This window comes from Danio rerio, chromosome 2, assembly GCF_052040795.2.
Source record: "Danio rerio strain M-AB ecotype USA chromosome 2, GRCz13ab, whole genome shotgun sequence".
Lineage (NCBI taxonomy): Eukaryota > Metazoa > Chordata > Actinopteri > Cypriniformes > Danionidae > Danio > Danio rerio.
This window is the reverse complement of record NC_141022.1, coordinates 20065890-20083294: the sequence shown is the minus strand read 5'-3', so window position 1 is coordinate 20083294 and position 17405 is coordinate 20065890. Positions and strand designations below refer to the sequence as shown.

The following is a 17405-nucleotide window of genomic DNA, read 5'->3' as shown; positions in this document are numbered from 1 at the left end:
TCGCAAGTGCTGAAGAGACCATTTTGGTTTTAAAACGCAGCTGTGCCATATCAGTGTGGATGGGGGAAAATGAAGACATCTAAAAACGAGATGTGGCTGCTGACATTTGCCTATGTGTAATGTAATGTGTATTTATATAGCGCATTTCTGATTGTCATATCTGATTGTAGCTTTTTCTCAAAATTAAGAACACACAGTTCAGTCTTGCCTCCTTTTCAGGTAAGTTCAGAGTTTGCAAGTTTGAAATGGAAAACAAACTCCGGAGGACACGTCAGGTAAATCTTCAAAGGGAACGGTGTACTTTATAACGTCATTCAAATCACCCAGGTTGATTTTTTCATGTTTTCATTTTATCTCAACAATAAAATAAAACATGATATAAGAAACTGCCTATTTTTTATTTTGATATTAACAAATTAGCAGACACCAAAAATGTTTTTGTAGCTACATATTTATATGACCCTCATTTTCACTGTATGCATTTTTATAACAAAACAGAGCCTACAACATAACTGCCCCCTTTCATTTTCATTAAAAAATATAAAACATCCCCTGCCTCTTTTGCTGAATATCAGTTTTAACAATCAGTAATGACAATCAAAAATACAATACGTTTATACAATATAAAAAATAAAGGCAAGCAACTGCTCAATGTGCAGAATCAGTTTACATGGTTACATAAATTAATATATTAACTTATTTTTGCGCTTGGCCAAAACATGTTACCAGAAAACATCTAATAGATTTAAAATACTGAAGTGTCGTTAGAGACAAGATTAATTAAATATCATGTTTAACAACTATAGTAAGATGAGGGTGCAGCAGTAGATCTTTTATGAACTGTCCGACATATGCTGTTCTCACCTGGGAAGGTGTGCTCCGACGTCTGTATAAACTGAAGTGCATGGCAGAGTGTGTGTGTGGTCATTCGATGTGCGTTTTCAATGGTGTAGTGTGGACAGAGATCAATTCAGAAACGCTAGGTGAAACACTAATGTGTATGTGGATCTTTTTTGTTCTAAAACGCCATTTTAAAACTGAAATGTATAAGTGTAAACGGGGCCTAAGTGAGCACCATCTAATGATACTTTTACGAGAGGCTCTAAATCACTTTCTAGAATCTTTTCCGTCCTCACTGGAGAAATGATTTCCCCCAATCCCAACACGAACTATTGATTCACAAGTAACGTTCAAAGCACAACTGAAAATTTCTTCTGCAAGCAACTGACTACATCCTAAAATTAAAGATATTTCCTTATTCTCTCGTAACATTCCTTATTCTCCCTCATCAGTACCTCTGTATAGGTACTGTAGCACTTCTTGTATATGTTGCTGCTTTATGATGAGTTGCTTAATGGTTTTCTCATTTGTACAGTAAGTCACTTTGGCCAAAAGTTTCTGCTAAATGGAATGTAAATGTACTGTGAGTGGGCCTGGAAATTACCTTTTATTGAGAATTCAATCAATGTAAGTAAGTTTATTAAAAGCAGGTTATTTAATCAAAGAAATTGGATAAAGACCTTCACTTAATCATGAACTTGTTGACCTTATCAGCCGCACATATTTTCACTCATTATTCCTGGTGGATTCAGGGTTTGCTTCCATGTTTTTGAGGGTCTTGTCCCACAGAGTCACTGAAGGTCTTCAGTATTTTTGATGTAAGTTTTCTCTGTAACCAAATGATTTCCTTCATTTAAATCAACATCATGCTCATTCAAAACACTTAATCTGGATTATTTACATTCATAGATAAATGCATTTTCTTGCAGATCACAATTTACTCAATTTTACATTTTACAATGCACAATTCTTCTTCATAGCTGAGGATATGAACATTATCATGAAAAAAATAAAAGATACAGGTATTATTATTTCTAAATTCAGTGTCATGTTCATATTATGAGGGATAGTTCAATATTGATGTGGGTTAATAAGAGGTGTTTACCTCTGCTGCCTGTGCTTTACCAGCAGCAGACAGTGCTGCGGAATCGTTAGTAATATTAATAAAATATTAATTAGTAATATTTACTTTAGCTTCTTTATTATCCACATGTGTAAATTTATCTTTGGCCTCACCACACAATTATGTCGGCAAAAAAACAGACAACACAAATACATTCAATGTCATTACATATATCACAATAAACTAATTTTTTCATTCATTCATTTTCTTTTTGGCTGAGTACCTTTATTAATCCGGGGTCGCCACAGCGGAATGAACTGCCAACTTATCCAGCACGTTTTTACGCAGTGGATGCTCTTCCAGCTGCAACCCATCTTTGGAAAAATGTATTTATTAATACATTTTTTATTTACTATTTATTCTGTTGCTGAACGTCCTTGTCCTCTGTAGCTCTGCACTGCGATCTGCCCCTGCAGTCTTCCATAGGTAACACACTGATCAAACAAGTACCTCATACGACCCTGCTTCAATCACAATAACTCAAACTATTTAATTTAACTCATAATTAGGATATGGATATGATCAGCTTTATAAACTACATGGAAAAAAAAATGTCACAATCTGACTAATGATAATAAACTTAAACCATTTAACATATGAAAATTTAATTTTTTTTTTACTTTAGTTATTTAACTCTTTAATGCACAAGCTATAAAATAGATATAGAAAAAATAAACTGGTAACTTTAGACCCATGTAGTGCATCAAAGGGTTAAAGAAGTACATGACTTTAGTCTAATATGAGTTTGCATATAACTGTGAACAAGGCTTTTTCCACAGTAACAGATAGAACATATTTGATGAGACACGGTATTTTTACAAAAACTGTTAATATACTGGTGACATGTTGGCTCAGTGGTTAGCTCTATCGCCTCACAGCAAGAAGGTCACTGGTTTGAGTCCCGGCTGGGTCAGTTGGCATTTCTGTGTGGAGTTTGCATGTTCTCTTCATGTTGACGTGGGTTTCTCCAGGTGCTCCGGTTTCCCCCCACAGTTCAAAGACATGTGGTGTAGGTGAACTGAATAAACTCAATTGGCTGTAGTGTATGAGTGTGTGTGTGTGTGTGGATGTTTCCCAGTACTGGGTTGCAGCTGGAAGGGTATCCGCCTTGTAAAACATTTGCTGGATAGGTTTGCGGTTGGCCTGATAAATAAGGGTCTAAGCTGAAGGAAAATGATTGGATGTTAACATTCTGTAATGGTAAATAGTAATGGAAAATCAGTAGATCTATCCTAAAATATCATTTCTATTCATTTCGATATGAAACTGAAGTTGTGACACTGGTAATAAAGCTAAATTAGCTTTAGTCCCTGTTAATTGCCAATCCTGACACTAACCAACATTAAAGTAGCAATTTGGACATTATAGGTATAACCGGAGCATTCAACCACCAATCAGAATAAAATCAGGTTTTGGGGGAGGGGGTATTGAACCCTTTAATACATTTGAAGTCAACAATAATTCCAAAGAGACAAATGCAAACTGCAGGCCACACTTTTTACAAATTATATTGATGTAGTCCAGAATTATCTTTGACCCCTGATTTTGGCATACTTTGGGAAGAGGCAAAAAACATTCCTTTGTTTATTCATTCACTCATTCACAATGGTTAAATGGATTAAAACACTAACTGTTTTGTTCTGTTATCTTGGTTATCTCAACATTTATTATACTGTAGGTGAGGAATTTGTTTTGCCCCTGTCAAACATTAAACTCATTACATCAAAACTTACTACAATAAATTTATCCTAAAGGGACATTAAATTCTTATCATATTAATATAAAACACTGAGAACATCTGATGTCTTGAAAACAAACAGCTGGCTTTAAAGGTATATTATCCACAAAATTACTCATCAAGAGATTTGAACTCAGTGTTGAAGGTAATAAGTTAAATAAATATATTGTACTTCAACTTAAATGGAGTGTTCACAGTACTCATAAAGATTCTTTTTTAATTCAAATAAAAGATGTTGCAATCGGTTTACACAAACAGTTGGAGTTTAACTTATTGGGTTTTACTGTGCTCAAATTGCTTTGTTTACTCAAATGGATTAAGTTTATAGAACTCATTAGGATTAGTTTTTAACTTAAATGGTTTGTTGCAATCAGTTTCCAAAAATGGTTTGATTTACCTTAAATTTGGGTTTTACAGTGCAGTAGTAACTGTTTTCAAGTTTCTTTTGTACATTGAACTCACACAGACATTGTAGAAAGCAGGAGACCAATAGCCACTGATATCCATAGTAGAAAAAACAAATACAATGGCTAAGTCTTTTGGTTTCTAAACAAACTTAACACAGCAAATTTGAAATCCGTAAATTAACACCAACAGAGTTAAATTCAACACTTTAAAAGTGTATATATGGGAAACACCTGCAAAATGTCAATTCAACACTTTCAAAAGTGTTGCCTCTTTTAACACCAACGCAGTGTCAAATACTAACACTATAAGAGTGAAGCATTAACACCAATACAGATAACAACAACACTGCTACAGAGCTAGGAGGAATTTTGTTGAAAACTTTGGCAGAGTTAAAAATCCTACACTGTTCTGGAGTTGACCTTCTAAAAAAAAATAAAAATAAATCTATTCAAGCTTATGGGAATCAAATATTACATCACTTAAATATTGACAGAACTATTTAAGAAATGTTACTTTAACTGGCAAAGTAGATTAAGGCTTCTAAAAAAATAATAATTTTAATTTCAAAATAATAAATTCAGTGTGAAGAAAACACATCTCACTACATTACTCTATCAAAATTTTATTCCAACATGGAACACCAGGCAACTAATAAAATTACTTTACAAGTAACAGCCCAAAACAATGTAAATTGAACTGTCAATGCCATATGCCATTTGAAAATCAAATGACTTGTAGTAACACAATTGTTGTTTATTTATTTATTTTAATTTTTTTATTTATTTATATATTTTTTTTAGAAGAAGGCTGTGCTTTTAAGCAAAAACCCTGAAAGCATGGATATGTTCAACAAACTAATTCCATGAGAGACCAAAAAATAAACTCCATCCTTGATCAAAATTTGAACAATCTTTCCAAAGACTGGTGCATCCTCAACCAAATCAAAAGCAAACAACATTTTTGATGACACTTCACCCAAGGAGTGACAGTTACTTCACTAGAGAGATCAATGTTGAGTTGCTCCGAAATAAAATCACACTTTTCAAGGTCAGACAACAACTCTTTTGAAACAGGACCATGTCAGTACCCCTTAATGTACAGGATTGCCAGTGATAGGCTATTGTCAGCTGGTGTTTTTTTGAAAGCGATTTGGTGAGGTTTTTGATTAAAAAATTTAACTGATGCATTCAGGGTGGTGAATCAAGGTGATAATTAAACAATAGGATGCAATGTTTAAACTGTACAGTAATTTTATTTTACATTTTTATTTTAGGTTGCAAATATTTCGTTTTTATTTGAAGTACAGTTACATTTGTGTAACAAATAAATAGAGTTGTTTGTGTTTCGTCCCATTTAGAATAGAACTAAGCTTTTAATTGTCATTTATGAAGGCTTTATAATGCATTAATAGTCCTCACTTTAGATTAAGTCTTATTTTGAGTTAAAAAAATAAGAAATATAAAAATAGGAAAACAATAATTGTTTGTGAATAAATAATTATTTTTTTATTTAATTTTGTGGTGAATTATCCCTTTAACAATAAAATATGTCATACTGCTTAAACCATAATAAATAACCAGGGGTGCAGTTATTCTAACACAAATTTATTATTTAGTCTTATGATTCAAACTATTCTAACACATATAAAACTGTCTCATTAATGTACATCTCGATTTATTATTTCATTTTTTAAATTATATAATTAATACAAATATAATGACCTAATCTATACCACAGTGCAAACAAACTATAATTAAAATACATATGGCTGGTCTCGAAATACATAGGCTGGTCTCAAAATACATAGGCTATATGGCTGGTCTTTCTAGTTAAAAAAAATGTCTAAAACATGTGTAGAGCTGCTTTAACTAAACTAAAACGCTGCTCATTTGCATATATAAAAGACAAACCGAGCTCATCATTAGCACACAATTGCAAAGATATAATGCAATAGCTGACGAGGAGAGACTGCCACGTGGGGAACAGAAAGACGAACCGCCGATGAAAAGATGCATTCACGGCAATGAAACTGCCAGATAACAGTATATATATTCTAAGCACTCATGTGACAAACTCTGTACCAAATATTTGCTGAAGGCACAACAAAAATGAGGTAGGACTGTTTCAGTTTGGCGACTTGCTTGACTATTAGAAAAGCTGCACTATTGATAGTCTATTTTTGAATGTTATATATATATATATATATATATATATATATATATATATATATATATATATATATATATATATATATATATATATGTATCCTGGTCTTGCGACCTTAATGTACTATTAGCTCTATTATTGAAATATTTTGTTGCATAAATGCAGAAAAAAAAAATTAAAAAAAAAAAATGAAAAAAAGGCCTTTATCTCTGTTGGAATTATGGTGTATTTAAACCTTTGTAACCCCAAATTAACATTGGCTTTTCACACCTATTTTCACACTAATTAAATAATAGCCTAAATTTTCGTAAAACTAAATATTAAGTACATTAATTAATTAATTAGGTTATTGTTATAAAACATTGTATTAGTAACATTTCGCCTTTATATGGATGGTCAAAAGTAGACTATATGTTTAAGTATTTTGCACTGTAGCCTTAAAATAAAATCATTTATTATCAGTATAGGCGGTTCTATTCTAGCTCTCTTTGCCTTTTCATGGAGAGTTCAATGAGTCGAAAGCTTTGAAAGATTCGGACTGGGCTTGTAAACTAGTAGTTAACTTGTAGTCGATTCGTTAAAAGGATTCGCTGAGACCTTGAAGCTGGTTCGCATTTTTGGAATGAGTAGACACCATCAGCGCGTAGGATGTCCCCAAAAATGTGTTTAAAATATTTATAGGTAGTTTGCTTACTAGGATTTGAGACACGAATGTGCTAAGGACCATTATACCTCCCACTTAAAACGGCAAGTAGAGGGAGAGAGAAAGGGAGCTAGAGGAGGGGAGGGTGATTCCCAAATAAACCAACACGCAGCTTCTCTCTCGCTGCGTTGAGTAGGTAACAAAGTATCCTCGTAAATTGTATCAAAAAAAAAGGATGGACAGAAACGGCGGAGTGCAAGAAAAATGTGGTCGATAGCATTTTAACCCGAGGGTCTTGACGACTGATGTGGACAGGTAATGTAAAAGTGAACCGGTGGAAAAAAGGATTTATCTTTAATGCGTTATACCGGACGGCTGTTTTACGTTATTTTGGAGCTACCGTTCAATCTTCGCGACGGACGAACTCGGTGACGCAAACATCGCATGTTCGAATTTATGAATGTTCTTAAAGGAGTATCAAACGCTGTATGTTTGTGAATGAGTTTAGCTCGTCGGGACTGTGTTTGTGTGTGGCTGGCTAGCTGAATGAGCGCTTTGCTTTAGGCCCCTGAACGCATATAATCCCTCATATTTTCCAATTTACATATCTGTCAGATTTTATAAACCCCGTTCGCGTTCGAGACTCGGGTTTGTGTGTTGTGGCTTGTCGAAACGTATCGGTTAGGCTATGTTGTGTTTATCTTGCGAGCAGTCTGCTGGTTTCTGTGTGAAGTAAAGGGGAGGGTAAACCGTTAGCCTGCCTGCGCTCAGTCTGAGAAATGCAAACATGAAGTTATCGGGACATCACCTTAACCACAGCCTTGTGTGCATACTAATAGACAGATAAAACATTATCGCACTGTTCTCGTCTGTTGTTGTTGGTGTAAGTCAGTTGTGCTTTGAAGAACGGGATAGATAGATGCAGCGGACGACCGCCATATGGATGTGGAGCATTCCAGTCGGTCAAATTTAAAACCGCCACGTTACATTAAACTAATAGGCTGATTTATAGATGTACACTGGCTACAAGTGAAAGGAACCGGCAATTAAGTAACATTTGAAACAGTTTCGATGTCAGAGTTTTGGCTAGGTTTCAGGCCAAGTGAATTCTTGTGAATTAATTTGCTCTGCCACGTTAAAGGGATAGTTTATCTACACATTTGTTGTACTTTCTCTCAGGTAAAATGAGATATTGATTTCTTCTTTTTTGTTGAACAATATAAAATATTTTTAGCCAAACTGGTTCTGGTGAATCATACAAAGCAAGTCAATGTTTATCAGCATTTTGTAAATTGAAAGTCAAACAAACAAACAAATGCAGTCAAAACAAAACGAATTCGTAGCATAGTATGAAGCAAAACTATTGGTATGTTCAAGAAACTGAAGACTTGTCTGAAACACAAGCGTCCTGTTGTGTTCACTGTAGAACAGCCGGCATATATAAGAGTTTGAGCCCAAGTTCTTCAGTATGTGACAGGAAGCTCTGCAGTCAGTATAGCCTAGTGTTTGCCAGTGTTGTGGTTTAAAGTCATTCTGTAAGTAATGTTTAATTCCTTGCAAAGGCTGGTTGTCATGCTTCATATGACTACTGTAGTCAGTAACTACAGGTAATAATTTAGTTTATCCTGTGTATGGAGTTTTTTTTTTTTTCATTTTTATTTTGACTCTCAAAGTGCTGGTTGCGGCTTACTTGCAGTTTGTGAATCATTAAGGATTACAGCTTTTGCTAAAAATCTTCATTAATGTTCTACTGAAGAAAAAGTCTAAGTTGATAAATGAATGAGAACAAAATGTGAAGTCTTATTGTCTGATTTTAGTTGAATATGTTCATGGTTAAATTAGATAATTTGCCTGTCGTTACTCTGCTGGGACACCTTCAGGAACAACTGTCTAGTTTTCTGCAGTATATTTATTTGCATGATTTCTTTGTGAACTTGTGCTTTGGTATCATACAGGTAAACATGATCTTTGTATATGCACAGTGCTCAGCATATACACCCCTCACAAATCTGTCTTTTAATTTCATATTTTAATAGGAAGCTATACAATATTATATTTGTGCATATAAATTATATTAGTCAGTACTGAAACCAAATCTGGAGCTTCTCTAATAAAATAACTAACGATAACGGTCCAAAAACTAGTACACTTAAATGTATGTAAAAATAAATAAATAAATACAAATATAAAAAAGAAGGAAAATCAAGAGAAGCAAAAAAAAAAAAAAAAATTGTTGAAATTTTGTAAGTTTTTTTCTTTTTCTTTTTTTGCAATATTTTGCTTGAATTTAATTGTATTATTGTTCGGTTTCTAAACATGTTTGGTGACTAAAGTATTATTTTAATAAATATATGTTTAATAGATACATTTTGTTTAAATGCACCAAAATACATTGCCTATATCCACTGAGAAATGGATAAAAAAAAAGATTCATTTTCTAAATGGGGTGTACTCAATTATATGCTGAGCACTGTATGTGCTTTGTTCACATGACATCAACATTTTTTGGTTGCTGCATATTTTCCCCCCCAAAATCACAAGTTCACACTTGCATATAATTAGCAATATGGTTAAGCATATTTGACTTGTTTGACATTTCTTGAATGGCAAGTTATTGAAGGATCGTGTGAGTGGAGTAATTATGGTAAAAATTCAGCTTTTAAATGACAGGATTAAATTACATTTTAAAATATATTCAGACAGAAAACAGCTATTTTAAATTGTGAAAATAGTACTTTGGGTCAACCTGATGCAGACTTGTTCCGCAGAAGATCCTTTTTTTATTTTTTACTTTTCTTTCTAGAACTTTTGACCAGTATTGAATATTACCCCCAGGGTATTTGTGGGGTCATTAAAAATCTTAAAATGTCTTAACTCTCGAATGCTAAATTTTAGGACTTAAAGTCTTAAATCTATTGAAACATTGTGTTGTAGGTCTTAAATCTTTTATTAGCAGGTCTTGATTTTCGTTTTTTTTCATGGATCTGGCCATTAACACTCATACAACTACCAACAATCCATCTCAATTCAACTTTTAACTTTTTATTTTAAAAAGTATTTACTTACTTTCCTTACAGTGACATTTGTTTAAAAGTTTTCCATTAATTTATTGCTGAGGATACTGACCTGGCCTATATATTTTAATTATTAAATTATTAAACTGAAGTAATTGCAGCTATGTAGGGTTTGTGAATAGATGTTTTTGGAAATTCATTTTAAGAATTCAAACTAAATTATTATAATTATTGTATTATTAAATAGATTAAATTTTAATAATTTTTAATGGGGCAATTGAAAAATAATCCTTTAAAAATTTTTATTCATCATAAAAATGTCTTAAATTTAACTTGGTGAAAGCTGCAGAAACCCTGCCCCTGATTAATTAGGTTAATTACTAAATGCAATCTTGCCTTATGATAAGAAAATGATCTTATTATAAAAAAAATCATTATAAAATTTTAAAGTGCTCTTTTCAAACTTTGGTAACAAAACATCATTTGTTTTCATTTACCAGATTGGTCGAGTAATTTTTTAGCTCATGCGTTCTCATTATTAGAAAAACTTGGTGTGAGGTATAAAGGCTTAGTATTATGTCATGATATATCAAGAAAATTTGTGATTGTGATATTTTTATTAATGAATATTTATATATGAAATGGAATAAAAAATTTAATTGATAATTGCAGCTGGCAAGCACCAGCAGGATGATCGGACAATATTATAGCCTAATAACAATAAACGAGACATGCAAAAAATGGCTAAAACTAAATTTAAAGTGCATGAATATCTATTTAAACAAATTAATAGAATTTCAAATCATCCTTATTTCTATAGCTCTTTTACAATGTACATTGTGTCAAATCAGGTTAACATAGAGGTTCTAGTAAATTGAAACTGTGTCAGTCCAGTTTTCAGTTCAGCTCAGTGTGGTTTAAATTTCACTGCTGAAAATCCAAACACTGAAGAGCAAATCCATCAATGCGCAGCTCCACAAGTCCTAAACCAAGCAAGCCTGTGGCGACAGTGGTGAGGAACAAAACTTCACCAATTGACAAAAGCAAAGGCAAAAAAAAAACAAAAAAACTTGGGAGAAACGAGGCTCAGTTAGGCATGACCATTTCTTCTCTGGCCAAGAACGAATGACAAAATGAAAGATAAATTAATAGTGTTATGCTTAATTTGATATTTCACAAACATAATTATAATGGCTTCCTAAAGGCTATAGAACATTCATAATTAATGAACAAATTAATATTCATTGACGTATGTGTAATTCCATGAATTTTATGTACAATGTACTTTAATTCAAACGTATTAATCGCCTTAAAGTTTTCATGTCGATCCAGCTTTCATTCTGAAGTGATGACACCGGAACCGAATGCAAAACAATGCGCATATTAGGAAAGCCACGATACTGGAATTTGGTACTAATCAATGGAGTGCTTTAAAGTCGCGATTTGTTTGCTTATAGACAAACCATCTGATCTTCGCTGCTTTAAAACGCTTCAGTGTCCCTGTATCTGTGGTTACTTTCTGTAAACAGCGGTGAGTTCAGTCAACTGATGACCTTCACGGCCAATCACAGTCTTTTCTGTTGAGCATGAGAACACAATGGCAAATCAACAGTGTTTAGGTACGTGATCAAATGTTAGCGGGAAATGGACGCGTTTAAAATTTCAGTATCAATTGGTCCCTAATTCCAGTATCATGACAACCCTAGTGTATAGAGTAGAAAGAGTCAGTCGCAGAATTTTAAGCTGTGTCCCAAATTGTATACTTATGCACTATTTTACGCCGTTTTGTAGTATAAATAGTGTAAGTAGTGCATTCACACTGAAAACTCTAAAAATAATAAGTGCACTTTAATTACCCGGATGATGCACTCATTCAGCCAGTAAATGAAGTGTGGAATGATGGACACTTCACGCACTCAACGACCCCAGATTTGCTTATGTAGTGGAAGGGCCGGAGCTATTGGACGCACATGTTGGATAACTTTATTTAATTTGGATGATGAAAGAAAAATTCTCCTACGAGAGTGATTATAGCGCCTCCCAATGGTAAATGCGGTTATACTCACGGCAGGTATTATTTGATAATTCATTATTCGTTTATTTCACTGATTTGGCAAGCGTCATTAGGGAAACGGTTTGAATTTCCACTTAGTAAAAAAAACATTATTGTGCCATTTGGGACGACACTACTTAAATGTACTATCCTGTTGAGTGTGTAAGTGCATAATTACATGGTGCATAGTGTGCCATTTGGGACGCAGCTTTAGATTTTGATGTGCTAGAGACACCTGGTGGTCAAAACCGGGTGAATCCTACAAAAAAACGCTTTATTAGCAAAGACTTTTTACTTTAGTTACTTTACAACCAAATGTAGAGGCACATCTTTTACACACTGTGCATTCCACTTACACATCAGTGCAGAGCTGCCGACAACAGCAAATCACACTGTCATTCCTTTAAAGGTACTGTTTACTAACAAGATGAATGTGTCACATACTGGCCTGACATGTGTAAAACAATGGTTTTAGTCATTTTCACAGGTGTGCAAAGACGGCTCATTTTTGAAAAATTTGTTGAGTAAACATGAAACTTTTTTGAAATGCAAGGGGTTCTGTTTTTCGCTACAGCGTTTTCATGTAAACAAAGCCCAAATCGAACAATTTATAATCTAACCACTTAACTAAAGTACACATACTATTAAAGCAGTTCTCTTTTTAGGTACTATATTGTCATTGAAGGCTGACATGCTTTTCTCGCTCTTGGAGTAGTACTTGTTTTGCTCAGACCTGAAGAGGGTTGTGTGTGCTAGGCGCCATTTCATTTCACCTGCTGTGGTGCTTTTTCTTTCACTTTTGTTTTTGCCAACTGTGGGGCTAAAAGGGCTGCCAGAGATGGTCGAAAAAGTATTAGATTTGCTCTAGCGTAGACCCAATTGTGGTCGAATGTGTTCAAACAGCCGCAAACACTATCTACACTCTGCCTAGGTGCCTACTGGGCTTTTTATAATGGGCTGTTGAAGCACATTGGCCACTCGGATTTAAACTTTGTTGTTTTTGATAATCTTGTATTGAGGCAAAAAAGTAGAAAGTATTAAAATATTTGTCAACTGAATTTGATAAAGAGGAATATCCATGTTAAAAATGTAAAACAGTAGTTTTACATGTTCAGTTAAGCTTAAAAATGATACGTCATACTTTACAAGAATTTTTCAGTAGATAATGTTAATGTGTTTACTTACATGAACCAAATATCTTTTATTAAGACATTGTTCAACATTCACTAATACATTATTAAAATTCAAATCTATACATTTAATCAAAATATACCGACATGATTGACTTGTTTTGCTGTTAATGATTTAATTTAATTGCTTTACTATGAAATTACTAAATGGCTTTAATGCAATTGTTCCGTCTACCCCTTTTGAAAGCATCTCTTGCATATTTAGCCAATCATCAGTTATGTGGTTGTCCCTATTCTACACACACACCCACCCACACTAATCATCATCAGTTATGTGCTCCCCAGAACACACACAACAGAGCAGGTCGAAGGAGGCCACTAGATAGAGCCTACCCGCTTCATTGAGCTCAATTACAAATTATGTTTTAATTCTATAAAGCTGCATTTTATTGTCAGTAATATTATTAGCATTATAACGTGGGAAATGGTCATTTATTTGGTTACTCGTTACCGAAGAATTTCCTTTATTAATAGTGTTTGCTATTATTCTGATGCTTTTCCCAGGGTTAGGTTGTGGTTGGAAGGGCATTCACTGTGTTAAACATGTGCTGGATCAGTTGGTGGTTCATTCCGCTGTGGTGACCACGGATTAATAAAGGGACTAAGCTGAAAAAATTAATGAATGAATGAATATTCTGATGCAGTAAATGCACTATACATCATCAATGTATCATTGATAATGTGATAAAAGTAGACATTGTCTACTTTTTGTTGAGTTTAATGACAGTTTTCAATTAAATTTGATGCTTTTAGTTTTTCATCACCAAGTGTTTGATGTGTGGATCAGAACATTCTCCATTAACCTTTTTAAATACTCCAGCTGACCCTCCTGCGTGAGTTTTTTTTTTTTGTGACCGTTACTTGGAATCTATTGTGTTATGAAGGTCCCATGGTAATGCGCAGAGATGTATAAAGTACTAGAGACCCATACTTAAGTAAAAGTACAAGTGCTTTATCAAAAATTGACTTGAGTAGAAGTAGAAGTGCTCTTTAAGCACCATACTTAAGTGGAAGTACAAAAGTATTCAACATTTTTTGTACTTAAGTATTACAAGTAGTTTATTTCAAAATTTACTACTCAAGTACTGAAAGTAAAAGTACAAGTATTGTGTAATGTCGTTATTAAAGAAAGCAGTCAAAATACACTAATTGTTTTGTTTATTTTAAATATCTTTTTTGGGGTACTTGATTAAGCAGAACGAAAAGAAACATGGCTTATGATACAGTTTTTCTCTGTAAATAGTTTCTATGGTACACAAGCTCACATCGTCAGGCCCTTTTACCAGAAAATGCCTTCACTGATGAGATAATTCAGCATGTTCACTCACATGCATACTCTCTCTCTCTCTCTCTCTCTCTCTCTCTCTCTCTCTCACACACACACACACACACACTGCCCTGCACACACCTAAATGTACACTCTCTCCCCACTCTCACATATTCATACACTCTCACACACACAGTTCTCTCTCTATCTCTCTCTCTCTCACACACACATTTTTGTGAATTGTGGGGACATTACATAGGTTGCAATTGTTTTTACACTCTCTCTTACACACACACACACACACACACACACACACACACACACACACACACACACACACACACACACTGTTGTTTTCTCTTACACATTATTCACTCTCACTCACATACACACAAAGACACACTCACACTTTGGGAGTTTTGAAGTTTGATTGGTTAATACCACAATAAACAGGAGTTCTGTCTTCTGGAAGCACCCGTGAAAATAAACTAAACAAGCAAACTAAATCTTGCTTCACAAATTCACTTGATTTTGATTTTATTGTAAAAAAAACTGGAAAATGTGTATATTACTGTGTTAAATGAAAATCTGAAATATTTTATGGCTTATGGCTATGATTTAGTAATAATTGTTATTTATTTTTATTATGTTTTTAATGAAATTGGTCTTACAGTTCATATTTTCTGTAGTATATTTATTAATTCTGGTACTTTTACCATAAACCAACATCTCAACCATTTGGTAGAGGCTGATATTTTAGAAATAATGTGATGTGTTGAATAAAAATGCACTGATTGTGTTAACTAGCGACATTAGGAGTTAAGAAATGCAATCAAAAAAAATTCTATTGCTTTTGTCTTGGTGTGACAGTTAAAGGGGTATTTTGTAATAAAATTTTGTCCTTTAATACAGCAGTCAGATATACGAACTGTGCCCTTAATTTGACCTGCTCAAAGAAAACACTCTTTCCGGATGTATCAAACAAAACTCATGCACAGAAGACAGCACAAGCATTTACAGCTAATAAACTCATGTCAATATTATCCCGCCTGCTTTTTGAGCGCTGACAGGCGGGTCTTACACGGCTATGATTGGTTATTGTCCTCAACAGAAAGGGCTTTAGAAATATAAGCACTGTTCACACATGGCGGGAAGAATACGCGATTATCACAGGTAATAGACACAGTGAAGAAAACTTAATTGCACATGAGGCACGCTCATGTCTGGATCCACAGCTTTAACAGCTAAGAAGAGAGGAAAAGTTACCTTACAAACTGGCCAGCGGGTCAAATGTCCAAAGTGAGAGAGCGAGTGATAGGCAGAGGTGAAGTTTTACAACATTTTCTCCCTAACAGTAAACTAGCGGCTGGTATGCTGTGCCGCCTCGCCCTCGCGCCTCTGTCCTTCGCCATAGTATTGCGACATCGCGCATAGGAGATATATGACGTCATCACGTAATAACCGGTTATGACCTATTACTGAACTGATATCAATCATTTTGACACCCCTAGTAACGAGTAACGATGCAGCACATAAAAAATCTATCGGAGTAAAAGTAATAAACTCATGGAAAATATGTACTTAAGTAAAAGTGGAAGTAGGAGAAAAAAATAATACTCCAGTAAAGTACAGATACTGCCTTTTAGTACTTAAGTACAGTAGTGAAGTAGTTCTACTTCGTTACTATACATCTCTGGTAATGCGTCAAGTTTTTCATGTGACCCACTAGCTCCAATGATCCATGTATATATCGTATTTTGTGTCATTTTGACCTTTTCTGTAAATATTGACAAATGTTCTAATATTATTATGAAATTTCTGATACTCCGATTCTTAAATATGTGATAGAACATATATTTGGTCTTTTAAACAGCTTAATAATGATTGTATTATTTGTTATGTAATGGGTAATGGGCACCGCTGTTGTTGCTAGAAAGCTGTGATCGGACGTTTACAAGAAGTATTTATAATATTTATTGAATTAGTAATGCATTAATTATATTTTATTAGCTAGATGGGATACAGCTGAGGATACGTCATATAGCAACATCTAATAAAATTGTATAATAAAATTGTATTTTATATTAGATGTTGCTATATTACCGTGAGTATCCTCAGCTGGATCCCATCTAGCTAAGAACATACAATTAATGCATTACTAATTTAATAAATAATATAAATACCTCTTGTTAACGTCCGATCACAGCTGTATCCCTTCTAGCAACAACACTGTCTCCTACAGCAAGGAGAAGTCTAGATAGGATATAGCAGAGGACACTCGCGCCAATATAGCATAATTTTTGTGACACTGAAAAACAAATAATATTTTTACATTACTGTCAAGGTTGGGTTTAGGATCGAAGTAAGAGTTGATGCTTATAATATAATTAACATGTAATTGAATATTAATATTAATACATCTCGTGAGTATCCTCAGCTGTATCCCATCTGGACTTCACCGGCCCCTGCAGCATAGTGAAGTCTAGATGGGATACAGCAGAGGATACTAGCGCCAACATAGCATACTTTTTGTGACACTAAAACAAATAATATTTTTACATTATTGTCAGGTTTGGGTGTAGGATTGAAGTAGAGGTGGATACTAATAAAATACAATTAACACGTAACTGAATATTAATACTTCTCGTGAGCATCCTCAGCTGTATCCTATCTGGACTTCACAGTCTCCTGCAGCATGGTGAACGCTAGATGGGATACAGCTGAGGATGCTTGTGTCAATAAAGCATACTTTTTGTGACACTGTAAAACAAATATTATTTTTACAAAACTGTAAGGGTTGGGTTTAGGGTTGAAGTAGGGGTAGATTCTAATAAAATACAATTAGTGCTTAATTTAATATATAATATTAATAATTCATATTGGTTTCCATTCGCAGCTGGATCCCTTCTTGCAGACGCAGGGGAGATCTAAGCTGCTGGATGTACTTCTTGTTTATTCATAAT

General features: G+C 34.0%; 1 protein-coding gene across 20 annotated transcripts in view; it reads left to right on the top strand.

Annotated features, from left to right (window-relative positions):
• The window catches only part of st3gal3b (ST3 beta-galactoside alpha-2,3-sialyltransferase 3b), a 165918-nt gene that overhangs the window by 32195 nt on the left and 116318 nt on the right, over positions 1 to 17405 (top strand). For 6 of the 20 annotated variants that reach the window (XR_015477672.1, XR_015477671.1, XR_015477670.1 and 3 more), the window contains exon 1: positions 7051 to 7233. The exons of 5 other annotated variants lie outside the window; for them this stretch is intronic. The gene's annotated coding sequence lies outside the window, so the exon portion shown is untranslated. Of the gene's footprint in view, positions 1 to 6182; positions 6223 to 6881; positions 7023 to 7050; positions 7234 to 8337; positions 8454 to 17405 lie in introns of those variants that run through there. 9 more of the 20 variants (XM_087239200.1, XM_087239194.1, XM_087239190.1 and 6 more) reach the window with 5 other exon arrangements.